The sequence below is a fragment of the Anastrepha obliqua genome, chromosome 5 (assembly GCF_027943255.1).
Source record: "Anastrepha obliqua isolate idAnaObli1 chromosome 5, idAnaObli1_1.0, whole genome shotgun sequence".
In the NCBI taxonomy this organism is placed as follows: Eukaryota; Metazoa; Arthropoda; class Insecta; order Diptera; family Tephritidae; genus Anastrepha; species Anastrepha obliqua.
Genome location: NC_072896.1, coordinates 129,250,007 through 129,270,121, shown reverse-complemented (window position 1 = coordinate 129,270,121; position 20,115 = coordinate 129,250,007). Strand labels below are relative to the sequence as shown.

Genomic DNA, 20,115 nt, shown 5'->3' with positions numbered 1-20,115 from the left:
CCTCGACGAATCTCACAAAAATATTCACGACGATTTTTCAATTACTTCACTGCTTGACAATACACTTCAAACCGTCCCTTTGGCTATGACGTGTTGTTGGCTTCATCACTCCAAAAGATAATGTTTACCGTCCGAAATTGCTACAACGTTAGATTTAAGCGCTTCCACGATTTGAATTTTGAAGGACTGTATTCTAAGACTATTCCTGTTCTCGATGTCCGGCTGGGCCCCGGTCATGGGCTGTTTGCCACCTGCAAATCTCGGCCTTGAAATACACTTCGATTGTGAACGCATGTTGCTCAAACGTCCACTGCGCCATCGTAACGAAAAAATAGGAGGACATGGAGTAACACATAATACGAGTACAATACTATTTTGGACGCAACGGACCCATGGTGACAGGATGCAAGGATAATGAATACAAGGTTCAAGCTTCATGAATAAACAAACAAAAGGAAGGGGTATTATTTGTTTGTGAAGAGGAAAAGTAGGCGAAAGCAATAGAAACTAGCAAACACAAGAAATTATACACACACACATATTCTTGCCACAGCGTCATTCGCATAAAAACGTAAAAACTCTGCATTTGGGGGCTTAATATGTATTTATGCTTTATGCAATGTAAAACACAGCACTTCGTTTTCATTAGTTTGTTTAGTTTAAATGCCACAAAGCACAATATTACCAAGTTATTCACTGAATTTTCTCACACCTGCAAGTTCTCTTCCTTTTGTTCGTCTGTTTTGCATTGGAAAGGAGCCTGACATCAGAGTTATAAAAATCACGAAAAATAGAGTTACTGTTTTGGGAAAACGCCACTTCATTTAATTCGTCTTGATATGCATGTGTGCCAAAATAATCTTGACATACAAGAAACCATCACATTCCTACAAGAAATCAAAAATACAATGGCCCTTATTATGAGCAACATTCGATCTTCGACTGTAGTCGAAAGTGCTGATCGAACGAATTTTCATTTGGTATTATGGTGCTCATTCGTTGAAGAATAGGACTATTGTGAATTTCGATCGCTGGACGCGTTTACAATAGATAATTTTTCTCAGCTGATACAGCAAATCAAAATAAAAGAAAAACCGATTGTGTTGAAATTCTTTGCTAACAACATTTTTAAAAGTTAAAAAAAGTATTTTTTGTGAAAATGAGTACAACGGAGTTGTGGTTCGACGATTCATCGGACGATGAAAGATTAGTGAACTAGCTAGAAGTAGAAAACAGTTGAGGGGCGCATCCAACTCCCTAGAAATGGCTTCCACTGAGTAAGTTTAGAATTTTTAAAATGTGTTGACGTACTTAATATTACAGAAATTTCCTTACAAATTTTTATAGAACTTTAGATTATCTAAAGAGGCGTTTATGAACCTACTGTCCAGTAAAGAAAACCAGTTGCAGCAGTGCACCCGAGCCAAATCCATTCCAAATATGTTACAGCTAGCCACAGTTCTGCGATTTTGTGCTCAGGGATCGTACCAATTGAGTATTGGTAATGAAGGTATGCTAGGACTTGCTCAACCCACTGTGTACGATGTGCTGAAGATATTGAAGTGGAGTTAAATAACGGAGAAGTAGAAAACATAAGAAATGAAATTTTGAGAATATTATAGAAAAATCTAAAAAGTATTAAATAGAAACCTTTACGCCATATTTTCTGTTTTATTTTTGTTATAAATTTTCTTTATTCAATTATTCGTCATTCGAAAAAAATATGTATTTCAGTTCCTCTACGTATTTCAGCCCATACCTACCAAGGGAAAATAAAAATGTATTTCTATAAACATCACAAAAAAAAACATTATTAAGCTTAATCCATTTTGTTGCCGTTCTCACTGGTGCTCCCAAGCAATTCAGCTCCGTTGTAAATTCCTCCCATTTTTTTGCTGCTAGAACTTTGGTGCAAATCCCTTTTCCGAATTGTGGATTCGCCTTTCTAATTATTGTTTGGTACTCACGGCTTTCGACCTGCATAAAATTAACAAAATTAGTATATATTTATTATTTGGTTACTATAAAACCATAAATAACCGCAAACAACTTACACTTTAACAAGTTTTCCCACAATACGCTACACGATCGAAAGCAAAATTGCATTCGACTCTAAATTCGGTAAACAACGAAAATTTCGATAGGGTTGCACCGCTCATAATACCAAATTGACATTCGATTTTCGATCTTCGACAACCAACGAATATCAAAGATCGAATGTAACTCATAATAGGGGCCAATGAATGAACTTCTTCCTAACAAATACCGTTAATGCCACAAGAATATATGCATGTATTTATGTACACATACTTAGCGTCCTAACATACATGTGCACATACTTACAAAATATATGTATTCATAAATAAAATTATATGATAAATAAATCGCAAATTAAAAGAATTTAATTCACACCTTCAACCAGCTCAATATTATATATTGTAAGTTTTACAAAATGGGTGGCTTGTAAAGTATTTGCGACAGAGACCACTTTAACTTAAACACCCATTTGCTATTTCATGTAAAAGTGTTATGAAAAGCGCATTGGCCACACACACACAGAAATCAAAGTCGTTTATACCTTAGGACATAGCGTTTGAAATTATTAAAATGTCGTACAGTTTTCAACTTTTAACATCTTGATGCTCAACAAAATGATCAATAAAACTTTTTAATGTATTCCTAAATAGATGTCCTCTGTAATAGATGCATTTTCAGTCTATTGCCTTGCCATAACCGTTAGCCTTCACTGATAATAACATTCACATATCGGGTGTTAATGTGGAAAGAAATTACCCTGTCTAAGCTCATATACAGACAAGTATATACATCTGTACATACATATTTATGTAGGTTGAATACGCGGATATTAGCGGTCGATACTGTGCAAAAGGGCCATTCAATTAAATTTGCAAATAACAAAAATTTACGTGACAACGCTACTATTATACTGTGGTGTAATGTTAAGATGATGATAAATATACTGTGCAGCTGCACTTCTAAGGTCAAGAATTATGATACGGCAGCAGATAAATAGTAAGTAGATAGTGGAAAAGTATCAGCATTAACAGAAGAAGTACGAACCCAAAATAAGTTCCTCTAATAAGCTTATTTTACGGGCCGTGGCTCCAGATAGTGAGAGCAACATATATACCATACTTGCATTGCAGAGGTGTTGAGTAATGCAATACTTTTTGACTACTATTTTCATTTGAATGGGGGCCAAATGACTGCATAATTTTTTGCTAGCCATGACTTACACGAAAAAAAGTTAGTCTTAGTCAGAACGCCGCTTTAGTGCTACTTGGGGAGTGCCAGAGTGGTACTTCAACCATTTCACCTTTCATTTTGTTAGTCATGACTGGTAGTCAACAATTTTTTACTAGTCTAGTGCAATCACAAAATGATTGCAATTAGCAGTATTTGAAGCGGCTAGCTGTCTAAACCTGGCACTTGTTATATAATAAATAGCTCACCCTTTTGCAAGTTACTATACTCGTACATATTTACACGTTTTTGATAAGTGTTTAGCTAAGGCCCGATTCAGATTGGAAAATGCATTAACTCAACATATCACATATTTAACAAATGTTTACTCGAAAAGATTCATATGTATTTTAGATAGTTCCTGAATTAGTTGCCAAAAAGCAGTTAGTCGCTCCTAATTGGGCGAAATTTCAGCCGACTTAAAGCCATTTTTTCGTTTCTTAAAACGAGGTTGAGTCGATGCATCTTTGAAGAACATGTATGATGTTGCATTATCTATATATATATATATGTATATCTATATTAAGGTGGCTGTTATTCATGTGGAAAAAATAAAACACCTTTATTTTTGCGGGACACCCTCTAGAAAAGTAAGGTTACCTAAAAAACTGCAAATTATGAAATCTTAAGCCAATCGGAAAAAATTTAGAGGTTCCGACATGAGCCTAAAGTTGAAAAATAAAGAAAAATGGCTATTTTTTTAAATTAATCTCAAGTTAAGTAAAATAAAAATAGTTTATGTATGTTTACTATTCGAAATATTGCAGTTTTAGAATTACAATGTTGTGTTCTTAAAACTATGTTACTTCCTAAGAAATAATGATTTTACACTAGGGTAAGGCTTTCTCAAGTGGGCATCAAAATTACCAAAGTGAATATTTTGCGATGAAATTCAGCCAGGACTGAGTTCTATCATCCAGAAGCACACTCAGAAAATTTTGTTGTAAAATTCTAAATAGTTTTTTTTTATTAACTATCGAAGTTTTTTGCAGCGCTTGAATAATTATCACATTTCTCGTAAAGTAAGTATCCGATTACAACGATTTTTCAACTGCAGACTGATAAAGGATGATATTTTCCAAAAACGTTATTTTTGTTCCGAAACTTGATGTTTTGTTTTTGTAAATAATTTTTTTTAATAAACAATTAAAAATTTAACTAATTTCTGCGCCTCTGGGATGAAATTTTTTTAAGGATATTAACGTAATAAACATCTGTGCATTTATGTATGAAAAAAAATGCGTGCAATTCGAAAAGGATTAATTATAATTAATTTTTTTGTGCCAGAATGCGCGCTTCGACTTACGCGGACGCGCACGAACACACAAACGGCGACTCGCGGGCGGCTTGCGAAAAACCGTTTTAGACACGTCTCAACGCGATATGCTTCCGTAAGATCAGTTTTGCCGACATTGTCATTAGTTGTGTCTAGTCTTCTTCCGACTGCTGTAGTGATGTGTTTCGGTGATAATAAAAACTGTGATATGATGTAAATCGCGTACGTTAATGTGTACAAAACTAAGTATAGACTAATATAATGCCACATGCAAATCGTTGTTGTAACCCTTTCGGAAAACAAAACCATAGTCGTGTTTACACAAATCTAGTCCGAATAAGTGACCAAAATGTGAAATTTAGCGAAATAGCTGGACAATTTGTGTGCCGTTCTTGCAGGACGTCTTTATACCAAGGAAAAGTTCACGTCTCCCCTATTGTATGTTCCACATACTTGTTAAAATACCGTATTAAGTGTACTTATAATTATAAATGCATCATTTACTAACTTTCAAAAATGATCCTCCGAATCCCGTTGAAAATTTCCCTAACGAAATTATTACTACTGAAGGTAATGAACAAGAAGATCCTAATTTCACTTGTGCGGCTGTTGATAACGAAATAAAAATTGATAATATCAATAATTTACTAGAAAAATTTGGCGCGAGCCCGGTAAAAATTCGCCGAGTCTCTTGTCCAACAAACAAAGAAAAAGTAAAATTAGCTGCGAGCGTTGATGAGTTGAAAAAAGGGACTGACTGTAGTGCGCGTCTTTCTAGAAATTCTGAAATCGGAGGATTTGACAAAAACCTTGAAGAATTGCTGGTATTGCTTAATAGTAAAAACAATCGTACAGATAAAATACGTGTGCTCACTTTCATCCCAGACTCATGGACGATTAAACAAATTCGTGAATATTTTCATGTGTCTCACAATGTGGACACAAAAAGTGAAAAGATATAGAAAGTTATACAGATATCGCTTATTCATTTGTTATTTCGAGAAAAAATGAAAATCATTCACGCTTTTTACACTTTTCATGTAGTTTATTTTTACATAATGGAAGCGCGCATTCTGGCACAAAAAAATTAATTATAATTAATCCTTTTCGAATTGCACGCATTTTTTTCATACATAAATGCACAGATGTTTATTACGTTAATATCCTTAAAAAATTTTTATCCCAGAGGCGCAGAAATTAGTTAAATTTTTAATTGTTTATTAAACAAAATTATTTACAAAAACAAAACATCAAGTTTCGGGACAAAAATAACGTTTTTGGAAAATATCATCCTTTATCAGTCTGCAGTTGAAAAATCGTTGTAATCGGATACTTACTTTACGAGAAATGTGATAATTATTCAAGCGCTGCAAAAAACTTCGATAGTTAATAAAAAAAAAACTATTTAGAATTTTACAACAAAATTTTCTGAGTGTGCTTCTGGATGATAGAACTCAGTCCTGGCTGAATTTCATCGCAAAATATTCACTTTGGTAATTTTGATGCCCACTTGAGAAAGCCTTACCCACTAATCTAAATATTAAAAAAAGTAAACAAATATTATGTCTCAATAACAAATTTTTTGTTGGTTTTTTCACATTTAATATTAACGACTCCCGTTTACGCACTTAAATCGTATTTGAATTGCTGATTAAGGATTTTTTTTGAATGTAGTGGAAATTTCGAAGTATAATCCTTCACGCCTTGCAGTAAGTTTTGTAGATCTTCTTCGTAAGTTTTTTATTGTACGTTTGAACATGTTTAACACCACGCTCAGCAGTGTCGTTAACAACTTTAATTTTGCTAACAGTTTCCAATTCTTTTTAGAAATTCTTGTGCAGGACCCAAAAATCAGAATAATTTTTTAAATCTCTTTGGAAATATCGAAACGTTCAAAAAAACTCCATGTATGTGGCGTTATAAAATCTGATAATTGTTTTTCACAAATGTCCGAACATTTTGAAATTAACAGTTTCAGTTACGTATACGTTGGGTATAACGTCTATTGGCGTAACTGAAACTGTTAATTTCAAAATGTCATAACTTTTTTTTAAAAAATCGTACAATAATTTAAAAAAATGGGTTTTAAAGCTAAAGAGTTGTACTATGCAACCTTTTCGTCGAAAATCGAAAAAAAAATTTCTATCCCAAAAAAAATTATCAAAAATGGCTAAAATGGCCATTTTTTGACCTTTTAGGCTTCATTTACCAAAAATCCTGACGTGATGGAGCATTTTGAAGGTCAGATTCGTTTTCAGCGCATAAAAAACTACAAGAAACAAGTACAGCCATTCTAGAGACTCACCCTCGCAGGACTGTGTTATTATTAATTTGATTTACTTGAAGAATTTAAAATAAAACCAAGTGTATCATCATTATCCTTACCGAATTTATAACACTGTGCGACAGTGAAATTATACTTTTATGGATACCTAGTTCAACTTGTAGGTATAGTAAAACTAAGAAAAATGGTATAGGAGAAATTTCCAATACACCCCCAAAATCTCGTTTTATGGCCATAAAACCGTTTTTCAGTAGGTTGATGTGAAGAATAACTCCTAACTTCGCCAATTTCCATCCGATTTCGAATTTGTTTTTTTAGTTCGAAAGAACAAAAACAAACCTTTTTGACAGTGTGTTGACATTTTTTCTGAAATGACAACTGACGAGACTGTAGGCGGAAGTATTTGGATTTTTTTTTTATTTTTTCTCTATTTTTTCAACTTTGACAAAATTTTTAGGTTATTATCCGATATTGAGGATTTTTTTTAGTACCCTACTGTTATGGTTGGTTGGTTGGTTGGTTAGAGTGGTGATTCAGCCAGAATCCAACTAGCGCTTCCGCACCATTTTGTTGCCACATCCTCGTTACCAAATTGTTTAACAGTTATTTGCAGCAGGACTATATCCAGTCTGTGCGGTTTAGGAACCTTATTAGGTTGTTGACGTCTAAGCCAGACAGTTGCTCGAGACTCTCGAACAGCGGTTTGCCCAGGGTTAACATTCTGTCCCTCCATAGGGCAGGGCATTCACAGAGGAAATGGAAGATTGTTTCTTTTTTCTCCGGTTGTTTACAACTGTGACAGTATGTGTTGTGAGGGATGCCCATTTTGGCGGCTTGTTCTCCGATAGACCAGAAGCCAGTTATGACTGCCGTAAGTCTACAGGTGTCCCGTCGTTTCATGTTTATTAATGTCGACGATTGCTTGAGGTTGTAGGTTGGCCATAACGTTCTGCTGATTTTGCATTTCGTCTGGTCTCTCCATCTACAATCTGCAATTCGAAGGTATTTTAGGGAAATTGCGTTCTTGACCGCACCTAGTGGAGTGAATACTGGTACTGCAAGAGCGCTATTCATGGCAGATCCCCCTCTTGCCAGTTCATCAGCTTTTTCGTTGCCTTCTATGTTCCGGTGTCCCGGCACCCAAATTAAGGTTACTCTATGGTTTTCACTCAAGTTGGTGAGGCTATTCCTACTTTGCTCCACCACTTTAGAGGTTGTTATAGTCGCGTCCAGCGCCTGGATTGCGGCTTGGCTATCCGAAAGAATAGCGATATTGCCCTTAAAAGAGAAATCTGCGATTAGTAACCTACAGGCTTCCCCAATTGCTAGTACTTCCGCTTGGAAGACGCTGCTGGTATTAGGGAGACGCACAGATTTTTCAATTCCAAGTCTATGAGAATATATACCAGCTCCAACACCACAATCCATTTTACTGCCATCTGTATAGACTGTGGTATTGAAGTTGTTTAGAGAGAATCCCTTATTCCATTCTTTTTTAGATGGAAAGAGTGTGGCAAAATTCCTATTGAACGTTACCATCGGGACGATGTAGTCAGTCCTCACCGAGGTTAACTGAGTTTGTCGCGATAATAGACTAGCGTGACCATAAGTTTTTCCTTTCCAGCGACCCGCCTCATTTAACCTAAATGCACTCATGGTTGCCGTCTTCTTTATATGTAGGTCTATTGGAATAACGTGTGTCAGTGCATTGAGAGCCTCTCTAGGACATGATCTGATTGCACCGACCGTTATTGCACAGGCTGATCTTTGTATTCTGCCGAGTAGTTTGGTATTGTACTCTCTCCCTAGAGCTTTCCACCAAACTACCGAACCATACGATAAAATGGGTCGTATAACCGCCTTATACAGCCATAATGTATGCTTAGGTTGAAGACCCCATCTTCTTCCAAGCATACGCTTACAGGCATATAAAGCAATTTCTGCTTTCCTTACCCGTTCTTCGACGTTTAACTTCCAGCTAAGTTTGGAGTCCAAAATTACCCCTAAGTACTTTGCGCTGGTTGATAAAGACAGAGTTTGTCCGTTGATATCCCTACTGTTATAGTAAATTTAATTTTGCGTCAAATGAGCTATATTTAACTGTAATTGAATTAAAATTAATAGAGTTGTGTGAGTTTTAAGATTTTATGTTTTTTTTTACTAATTTGGTATACAGGCATAACTTACTCTAAATGGGAATAAGGACGTGTTTTGATGCGTTATTATAGATACGTAATATTTATACAACAATATACACTGTACTGCATACAACAGAACTGGTTAGAACTTACGAAAATATCTGACATATTATAGAACATTTTTTTTTCAATAGACATATGAAAAAGCTCCCAAGTGTACCAAAGTTCACACTGTACATTGATTAACAAAATAAGTTTGTTATTATAATTTAACCTTATTAAAACGTCAAAGTTTTGTTGTTTGTTTCATTGAAATTCAATAGATATAAATCAAAACGTTGCCAGAAAAGTCGAATTTCTCAATATTCTCCGATGATATGGCATCATCAGCCTTATCATAAACCAGATGATTGTTATTTTTGTAAAACGGACGTAAACGGTCATCATTATAAAACTCGAAAACACATAAAGTATGCTGATGTTGCAACTGTTAAGAACCCCGTAGTCTTGGACGATATGATTGACTTAACTGCAGGTCATGAACTGAAGGAAGTTCAACTCATTGCTGATGATGATCAAACTGATAACAATAAACCTGATGATGAAGAGTACTTTCCGTCTGGTTCTAAGCCTTCAGAACGACACATTGTATCAAATTCAGATTTTCAGGATCTTTCTCGTGATTTACTTCTATCGGGAAGACAGTCTGAAACGCTCGCTTCTCGATTTAAACAATGGAATTTAGTTGATGACGACTTCAGATGAATGATGATGATCGAATTTCTTACAGAGAAGTATTCAAAACTGATGAAGGGAATGACAAATGTACCGTACCATACTAAACTCCAAAGGGCCGTTTCCAATGCATTTTTAAGTTTGGAACCAGTTCCGTTGTGTACTGCACCGTACCGCACCGTACAGTGCTGCACTGCACAATACTCCAATAAATATTATGTGTTTATAATGACACTTGTTATCATTTTCATGCTTCGAAACGCATACCAAATCTCGTAATAAAACAAAAGAAAAAATCTTAAAACCCACACAACTCTATTAATTTTAATTCAATTACAGTCAAATATAGCTCATTTGACGTAAAATTAAATTTACTATAATATAACAATAGTGTACTAAAAAAAATCCTCAATATCAAAAAATTATGTGAAAGTTGAAAAAATAGAGAAAAAATAAAAAAATTCCAAATACTTCCGTCTACAGTCTCGTCAGTTGTCATTTCAGAAAAAATGTCAACACACTGTCAAAAAGGCTTGTTTTTGTTCTTTCGAACTAAAAAAACAAATTCGAAATCGGATGGAAATTGGCGAAGTTAGGAGTGATTCTTCACATCAATCTACTGAAAAACGGTTTTATGGCCATAAAACGAGATTTTGGGGGTGTATTGGAAATTTCTCTTATACCATTGTGTTTAGTTTTTCTATAGCCACAAGTTGTGCTAGGTCTCCATAAAAGTATATTTACACAGTGTAATTAGTGACTAGTTGTTAATAATACCTGTTGTTTTAATGTTTTTATTATTAATTTATTATTATATATGAAGGAAAAAATGTATGGTAATATTTACCACATACCTTATAAGATATGTTGTGTACTAATACAGTGAAATTCCTTATAACCGGACACTCACCGTCGCAGCGTTTTTGTCCGGCTATGGGAGATGTCCGCTTATAAGATGATGTCCGCTTATAAAATATATACCACACATATAAATTGTATTGTACATAGTTTATTTAAGAAATTTTTGGAAGTAAAGAATATTTGCATACTTTAGTATTACATATAAATACATATATGTATGTACATATATCGATTAAGTACATTGTACAAGTCTTTACATTTCAATACTAGTTTGATTGAAAAAAATCGGTAATGCTTGATTGCTTAAACATTGATTGCTTTAATTTAAAATGTTCATTTTCAAAGTGACTCTCGATATTTTGAATGTGCTGAAAAGCTACATAGTAATTTTTTGCAAATTGTTTCAAGCCCGCAACAAGTTTTAAAGCCTCCTCATATGATGTTATAGGCTCACTTATTTCTTCTGAAAATTCATCTTCTGAATCACTTATGTCCGTAGTATCATCTTGTTGGTCAAATTGAATTTCTATATTGTTGTCCTCAGTGAAAACATTTTGATCCATTTGGAGAAAACCTTCCAAATCATTTGCCAAGTCTAGTCCTTCCTGAAGCCTAGTATAGATTGCCAGTGGAATATCATCTTCAGAATCAAAATCTGGAAGATCCTCATAAGTTTCCAAAAATCCTGCTTAACGGAAGCAATTTCGGACGGTTGTGGCTTCCACTTTAGCCCAAGATGCTTGGATGAAATACACAGCTTTTAGTACATTAATCGATTTTGAAAGCTCTGAGGCTGAACTTTTATTGTCAATTTTAGATAGTAGATTTTAAAACTAAGCTTCTATACAAAGTTTTAAAATTTTGGATTATACCTTGATCAAGGGGTTGGCTAGACTTCCAATCCACAGGCAGTTTTGCGATTGGAACATGTTTAAAAGATCGAGGACGGGCTGCTTTACCTATTAGCACAGAACAAAATTGTGAGTATTTCCTTTGATAGTGTACCGCCCACGCATTTTTCGGATTTAAGAGCGAGGGTTTTGTCAGGTAAGGCACGAAAAAAAAGCCCACTTTCGTCTGCGTTGTAAATGTCTTGAGGCTTGTAACAGGTCAACAGAGATGGCAGTTTTGTCCTAAACTGTTCGACACCATCCTGGTTTACATCTGCAGCTTTACCAGATATGCATTTGAAAGCAACATTATTCCTTATTCGCCATTTGTTTAACCATCCATCTGAAGCATTAAAATTAGGTACACCCAGTTTTCCTGCAATTTCCATTGCCTTTGCTTCCAAAATGGGACCAGAAATCGGAATGTTTTCACTTCTAGCCTTAGCGAACCAATTAAAACACATCTTGCCTATTTCAGAGCTGCTTTCTTTAAGAAAGCTTCGCTTTTGATTAACATTAACTCCAGACTCCCATTTAGAACGAATTTTTTCTTTATTTTTATTGATTTCAGCAGCTTGTGTTTTGCCAATATTGAACCTTTCAAAGCAAAAGAAACGTGTACCTACCATTAAATTTTTGGGCTCACTATACTTTACCTTTTTGCAATTCCACGTACTGATAATTTATCTTTTTCGAAAACATTAAAAATTCCCTTTTTCCTTTAATAGAAAGTACCTTCTTTTTCGGCGCCATATTATTACGAACTTTGAACGCAACCATTCGCATGCAACTGACTTAACAAACTGAATGGAAAACTACTCTTAATTTAAAACACAGGGCTTGAATGTGTGCATACATGTTAAAATCACCTATTTCATTTTTATTATTATTAGAAGGCCATTACGCACTGCGACCAGAGCTGATCTATTGTGAAAGGCCTATTTTGTAACCCTAGAGTTTTAGGCTTTTTAGAAATTTTAGCACAGTTTTGGGTTTGTTGTTCCAAAGATTGCATGGAGATACTACGATACCACCAAGGTGGTGAAGTCTTTGTCTGCCCAACGCAGGACACTCACAAAGCACATGTTCTGAGCTTTCTATGTCCATTTCGCAAAAGCGGCAAACATTGGTCTCGGATAGACCAATATTGTTTAGATGGTACCTCAGGCTGCAGTGACCTGTAAGGTATCCAGTTAAAAGACGCAGATCTACTCTGTTTAGTGAGAGAAGTTTGTCAGATATTCCTTTGTTGGGACTTAGGAATAGTTTGGCTTGACGCTGACCGGCACAGTTTAGCCAGTGTGCGGCAAGTTTTCTTTCCTCCCATTTCCTAAGGAATTCATTAATGTAGCCTTTTGTCAGTCCACAGAAAGGCTCAGGACCAGTAAGTTGCATATTTGCTCCTTGTTTTGCAAGGTCGTCAGCCATTTCATTTCCCTCATGTCCTTCATGTCCCGGAATCCAACATAGTGTTACTGTGTTGAGGTTTCCTAACGTGTTTAAGAGGTTTAGGCAATCGTTTACCAATTTGGAGGTGATGGTTGTATATAGAAGGGCTTTTAAAGCCGCTTGGCTATCCGAAAGTATGTAGATGTGAGTACCTCTCATTTTCCTTCTAAGGCATTCTCTCACACATATTTCAATGGCATGTATTTCTGCCTGGAATATTGTTGGGAAGGATCCTATCGGAATCGATTTTTTGAATTTGGGCCCATTGATTCCTGCCCCTGTTCTACCATTTTCCAATTTGGACCCATCAGTAAACCATAGCTGGGAGCCAGGTTTGAAGGTGATAGAGTTAGTTCTCCAGTCTGTTCGTTCATTGATTATAACTTGGAAGTTCCTGAAGAGTATTGGTTTGGGTGATAGTATATCATCCCTATGAAGAATGGGACTATGTAGGAAGTCTTCTAAGATCTTTAAATGTCCTTTCATATCCCCACTTTTGAGTTCAGATATACCTTTTAGTCTTAAGGCACTCGATCGAGCTTCCCTTTCAATTAGAATTGGAAGCGGTGGTATGTTCAGGAGCACACCCAATGCATCCGTGGGGCACGTTTTCATAGCCCCTGTAATCCCAACACATACCAGGCGATGCAGTTTGCTTAATTCGTTTGCCGCCTTTCTTTGCTTGACCTTGGGCCACCATGCTAAGGATGCATAAGTGACTATGGGTTTTACAACTGTGGTGAATGTCCAGAAGGTCATTCTTGGGCTAAGTCCCCATGTCTTACCAAAAAGCCTTGTACAGGCAAAGAATGCCCTTGTGGCTTTTGAAGTAACTCTCTCAATATGGGAGTTCCACGTAAGCGTTTTGTCAAGACTAACGCCAAGATAGTTCGCTTCTGTCGAGAGTTCAAGTGTTGTTCTATTAAGGATCGGACATTTGAGATTTATGTTCCTTCTCCTAGTAAACGGTACAAGTGTTGTTTTGGATGGGTTGATGGAGAGCCCTTTTTCCGTGCACCATTTGTTTATTATTGTAAGGGCTTGCTGCATGCGATCCGAAATGGTTTCCTCATGCCACCCTAATACGTAAACTACTAGGTCATCAGCGTAACCCTGAGTGTGAAATCCTAGGTTATTCAGTTTGTGGAGAAGTTCATCTATAACTAAAGTCCACAGAAGAGGGGAGAGTACGCCACCTTGGGGGCAACCTCTTGTTGCTTTGATAGATTTGATTGTTCCTCCTAGTTCGGTGCTGATCGTCCTAGATTTCAGCATGAATATTATCCATCTAGTGATGGGTTCAGGTACCTCCTTTAGATATAGGGCATTGTAGATTGCCTCATAGGAGGTGTTATCAAAAGCTCCTGATATGTCAATAAATGCACATAGAGCTATCTGTTTGGACTCAATAGCCTTTTCAATAACTGTTACCAGGCTGTGTATTGCAGTCTCAGTGGATTTTCCCTGTTGATAGACAAATTGAAGTCGATGCAGTGGGAATTTAGCTAGATTGTATTCCCTAATATACTGATCAACTATCTTTTCCATTGTTTTAAGGAAAAATGAGCTGAGACTAATTGGTCTGTATGATTTAGGCAATTGTTCGGGTTTTTTCCCTACCTTTGGAATAAATACAACCTTAACCTCAGCCCATTTTGTAGGCAAATGTCCTAGCAGTAAGCTTGCTTTGTATAGTCTGGTCAAATTAGGGATAATATGGTGTGCACCCTGCTGTAAAAGACAGGGGAATATCCCATCAGGACCAGGAGATTTGTATGGGCTGAATGTTGATATCGCCCATTGTACCCGCTTTTCATGGAATAGCTTGTTTGCTAGTTTTAAGCTCTCAGCACCCGCAGATGTAGTAGTTTCCGCCGGTACAGAGATCTCGTCTAGCACAAGTGACCCAGGGAAGTGAGTGTCCAGCAGAAGTTGACTGGTTTCCTCTGGATTCCTTGTGTAGCTTCCGTCTGGCTTTTTCAGGGTACTAATGCCGTTTGAGTGATCTTTTAGTAGGGCTTTTTGGATACGAATAGCATCCGGAAGACTACAGATCTTTTCACAGTGATTCCTCCAAGTAGCCCTTTTAGATTTCCTCAATTCTTTGTTGTAGTTGGTTAGGGCTGTTGAGTAGGAGGACCAGTCCCCCATTGCTTTAGCTCTATTCCATAGGGTTCTTGTTTCTTTACGCAGGTTGGAAAGTGTACTATTCCACCAAGGAACATTTCTTTGTGGCTTTTTCACTTTTACTGGGCAACTTTCGTGAAACGCAGATATTACGTTTGAATGTAGTTCGTTCGATTCGAACTCAAGCTCAGATATAAGCTGAATGTGACGCTTAGAGCAGTTAACACTTTGTTCTAAATAGAAGTGAAAGTAGTCCCAGTTAGTTTTTCTGGGGTTTCTGTAAATTGTCATTTGTGGTTTGGTTGCACCTATATCGAATCTAATATGTCTGTGATCCGACATAGATGTTTCCTCTGATACATGCCAATTTGAGACTTCGGACAAAACATTATGGCTAGAGAGAGTGATGTCAAGGACTTCACCTCTGATTGCATTAATGAATGTAGGTTCGTTGCCTCGGTTTAGGATAGATATATTATACCTAAGTAGAAATTCAATAAGGTACTCACCTCTTGGATTGATATCTGTGCTTCCCCACGCTGTGTGGTGCGCATTTGCGTCACAGCAGAGGATCCACCGGAGACGTTTTTGCTGACAATATTCCACCAGGGCTATAACCTCCCTTGTTGGAGCAGTGACCTCATGGAAGGTAGGCGGAGGCAAGTACTACCTCATGCTCACCTTTGCTCGTTGGCACTTTTACCCAAATCGCCACCAGGTCTTCTGTAATGAACTGTGATATTGGGATAAAGGTTAGTTGATTATTTATTAACAACGCCGCTCTGGGTCGGTCTTTGTTGGCAGCATATATCAACTTACCGTTTGCGCTCTGGAGTCCCTGAATGACTCCTTTACGTACCCATGGTTCTTGAATGAAAGCTACATCCAAGAGTTCTTGGTTAAATCTCCTCGTAAGCACGTCCGAGGCTGCTTTTGCGTGACGGAGATTTATTTGAAGGCATCCGAGTTGCCTTCTGGTGTTGTAGGGTTTACGCTTAGGCCAGGTCATCTAGCGATCCTTCGTTTGGCAATGGCTGCCTTTTTTTTGCCTCGGTTGCTTTTCAGCAGGACTGCTTCCTCGGCGGACATCTGATCCCCCCTTCGATCCTTTTTGTGGCTGTGGGCTTTTTTGTCAGCCTGCAACGGGGGTCGCATGCGGATACCCTCGGCCACGTTATGGCGCCATGTGCCGGATGTTGTTGGCTTTTCTGGCTCGTGTCTGGAGCAGCTGGCCTTATCGTCCTGGGCTATTGAAGCCGTTGGAGTCAAAGTTCCCGCTTCCTCAGAGCTTTGTTTCGCCGAGGGGTCAGGGTCCTGTTCGGTAACCTTAGGCGGATCAATCGGGCCTCTAGATTTTGGCCGAAGTTGGGTTTTACCGAACCCGTAGTTCAACCAGTTGTTGGAAGTCTTTATGACTTCTGCGGAGATTGGGTCAATAGAAATGGTAATTTCTACCACCGTACCCTTGCGCACTCTGTTGAGCACCCGCCAGTCATTGGTGTTGAGGCCCTCGTTTTGGCCGTCAAGGAGGCTAATGATATCCTCAGTTGAGGTGCTGTCCAATTCTGGAAAGTGACCAACGAAGATTTGTGGGCGCGGTATGTCCGCCTCCTGCACAATCTTCAGCTGTGCATCTTTCCACGGCTTCAGCTTAGGAACTACTTCCTTTAGCCAAATAGCCGTGTCATCGCAGCCGCATGATATAACTACATATATATCCTGGGCGAAAGGTGCAGCTATTAAATTTGGGCTTTGCAGCGCGAGTCTGCTTTTTCCTTATCGCCTCCAGGATAGCATGTTGTATGGCCGTTAGTCTTTCCGTCGACCATATTGTAGTGGGATAGTCGGGAGGAGTTATTCCCAACTTCGTGCTACACGCCGCGTCTTTGTAAGACATTTTTGTTGAGTCTACCTTGACTTCTGGATTAGTCACTGCTGCCTTTGGTCCTTCCGTTTCGGTAGTCTCTCCTGCCTTTTTTCCAACGCTGGAGCTCCCTTGTAAATTGGCACGTTTAGGGGAGCTTTGCTTTGGCGTGGTGCTGCTGGAGCGTTGTCGCTTCAGATCAGCTGGTTTTTGAGCCAACTCTCTTGCCTCGTCAATGCTGTGACCTTTTTTCAGGAAGTACTTTAGGCGCTTTCTGGCGGCACCGCAAAGCCGCACCTTGTCTTCGTCCTTTCTTCCTGAGTCACGAGTGGGAGAAGATAATAGTTTCTCCTCTTCCTCTGGTGATATGATAGAAGTTTTGCCATCTGGCCCCAGGGCTATGTCGTCAACTTCCATATCGGTGCTTTCGCTGACAGTTGGAGGGCATTGTTTGCCCTTAGCTGCCTGCGATGTTGTTGGTAATTCGGCACTGTTTGCCGAAAGGTCGTTATCGACCTGGTTTATATTAGGCACTTCTGCCTTTTTTAATAAGTTGTTTAACTCTGCCATGTGGTCCCACGAGTGAAGGGGAAGGGAAGGTCGAGCCACGACAGTGCCCCGGTGTCGCGGTAAGGCTAATTACAACCAGAGGGCGCCCGATATCTGGAGGTCACCGTTATAAGACACACTTACGTAGTGCCATTCATCCTATAGGCACGGTTCGAATTACACCTAGGATTACGGGTTTTTTCGAGTTATGCCTCTCTAGATCCGCCATTTTTGGTTAAAAGCAGGGGCACCTCGTGCAGGAGTGGCATTCTGCCACAATGGTCGGTCTTTAGGCTACTGGCACAACTGCCATACGCCTCTGTGTGCATTCCCCCAAGAAGCAACGTACACTTCACCCCCTATTCATTTTCATTTTTATAATGAACAAGAAAGCTTGCTTGTGATATTTTTGAATTTTGTCCGTTTATGAGAAATTTTTTTATGAAAATGGTTTGAAATACTTTGTCCGCGTCCGGTTATTAGAGTGTCCGTTTATTAGGATGATATTTGTATGAAAAAATTAATGAAAAACCTGTGTGCCCAAAATTTGTCCGGTTATTGGAGCTGTCCGGTTATAAGGACTGTCCGTAATGGGGAATTTCACTGTATATGTATATAAACATGCATACATACATATACTTTGGTGCAATTTTCATAGACTAATATATGTACATATGTACGCGCCAATACATATAAACATGCATATATAAAATTTCGCGCAATTTGCAAACAAAAAGAACAAATCTATATGTAAAGATGCATACAAGAGATATGGACATATCAAATGCACGAAAATATTCTCTACGCAAGCAAATGTAAGGTAATGTACATTGCTTGAACTGCAAGCGCGAACGCGGAACGAACGACAAAGAGCACAATCGGCCCCCGCGTTCGGCAACGTTCGACATCTGGCGCTCTCCTACTTGAGTGAGCATACATAAATATGTATGTATATGCTCATGTGTATATATAGTCACATATTTGTATTTGCATATGCCTTCTTCCCAAGAATGATAGAAAGAAGATTGCGCCCATCAGAGCGTACGTGACGTCACGTTTGCTGAGTTGTGCAGTATTGCCAACCATTTGCTCTTCGCAATAAATTTAGTGCTTTTTTATACCCAAAATGCAAAAATTTTTAGTTTCGTGTTTGTTTCTTTTTTTAATTTAAAGCTACGGAAACTTTAAGTTAAAAAACAAACTATATTATTAAACAAAAAAGAAAGTGTGTGGTAGTTCACGGAACCCGCACGATTGAAGTGAAACTTCTTTTATCAACAAATCAATAATTTAACTATTATTTCAATATAATGCATGCAGAAGTCATGGAAAGCATGGAATGGAATTTTATTAAACAGAATTATTTATTTATTTTAATATAAAAAGAAATGAATTTATTGTACTCAATTACATTTGGTTCTCGGCATTGTCATTATCATTATTGGATTCGTTTTCCAAAAATGAAACAAGGGCTTTATGGTAACTGAAATACGTAAAAAATAATCTACATTCTAATCTATCAAGGTATCGATGAAATACTGCATCAATGGTAGTTCCGCATCTTGTTGTTGGTACTACAAATTATCACTTATCGTACAACCGGAGGATTCACTGTCACGGTGTTCAACAGTAGCTCTTAATTTTTTACGCTCCAAATACTCACGTTGCCTTTCAGCACCTGTTTTCGGTTTCCGTTTTTGTTGATTTGATGCCATATTTAACAGAAATCAATCAACAAAACAAAATATGTTTGTAAGATTTGCTCAAAACTACACACACACTCTATGACGCGTCTCGCGTTACTAATATAATATTGTGTTTGGGATAACTGTCAACTGTTTCCACCGAAATGCGTTCGCAAAGTGTATGGTCTTTGGTATGGTAAACAGATTTATGATACATTATTTTGCGGCGACAGCACAGCGCGATAGCCCAGCGGCTAGCAATGTGGGCTTCCGATCCGAAATCCTTGGTTCGAATCACAAGAAATTTTTTTTTTTTTTTTTTTTTATACATTTATTTCATTTTGTTTTATGATATGTTTATGAGCAGATTTTTTTCATGGCAGAAATACACTCGGAGGTTTGCCATTGCCTGCCGAGGGGCGACCGCTATTAGAAAAATGTTTTCATTAATTTTGCTTTCACCGAGATTCGAACCAACGACCTCTCTGTGAATTCCGAATGGTGATCACGCACCAACCCACTCGGCTACGGCGGCCGTCAATCAAATGTCATATTTACAAATTACATTCGATAAGAATGCAATAATAAACGACCGCATTACATTCACGACGACACGCCACGCCAGTCTTTTAACAGATGGCGCTGGCATAGCGTGAGTTTTACGTAGTTTAGCGTAGTTTTACTCCTCACAGCGTTTCATCCACGCCACGCTTTTAACAGATGGCGCTGGCGTAGCGTCACATGTAGATGAAACGCTATGGTTTTACTCCTCACAGCGTTTCATCCTTCGAGACAAAAGAAGTTTCACTTCAAAAAAAGGTTAAAAAAGGTCACTCTGAGAAGATTTTAATGCTTTTTTACTCTTATAAAATTTCATAATTTGAAAGTGCAAATTTAATTTTTGGCTCCATTTAAGGTTATGCAACTCTTCTTAAGATTGAAAACCTTTTTACACATTTTAAAAAGCCTTTGAATTTATTGAATGCGAATTAA

The 20,115-nt window shown here is 37.8% G+C and overlaps 1 protein-coding gene across 1 annotated transcript in view; it reads right to left on the bottom strand.

The window, feature by feature from the left end:
- Nucleotides 1-796, bottom strand: part of LOC129246830 (uncharacterized) — a 28,792-nt gene extending 27,996 nt beyond the window's left edge. Inside the window, exon 1 of the mRNA XM_054885478.1 lies at nt 713-796. The gene's annotated coding sequence lies outside the window, so the exon portion shown is untranslated. The remainder of the gene's footprint in view (nt 1-712) is intronic.
- Between the last annotated feature and the right edge of the window lie 19,319 nt (nt 797-20,115).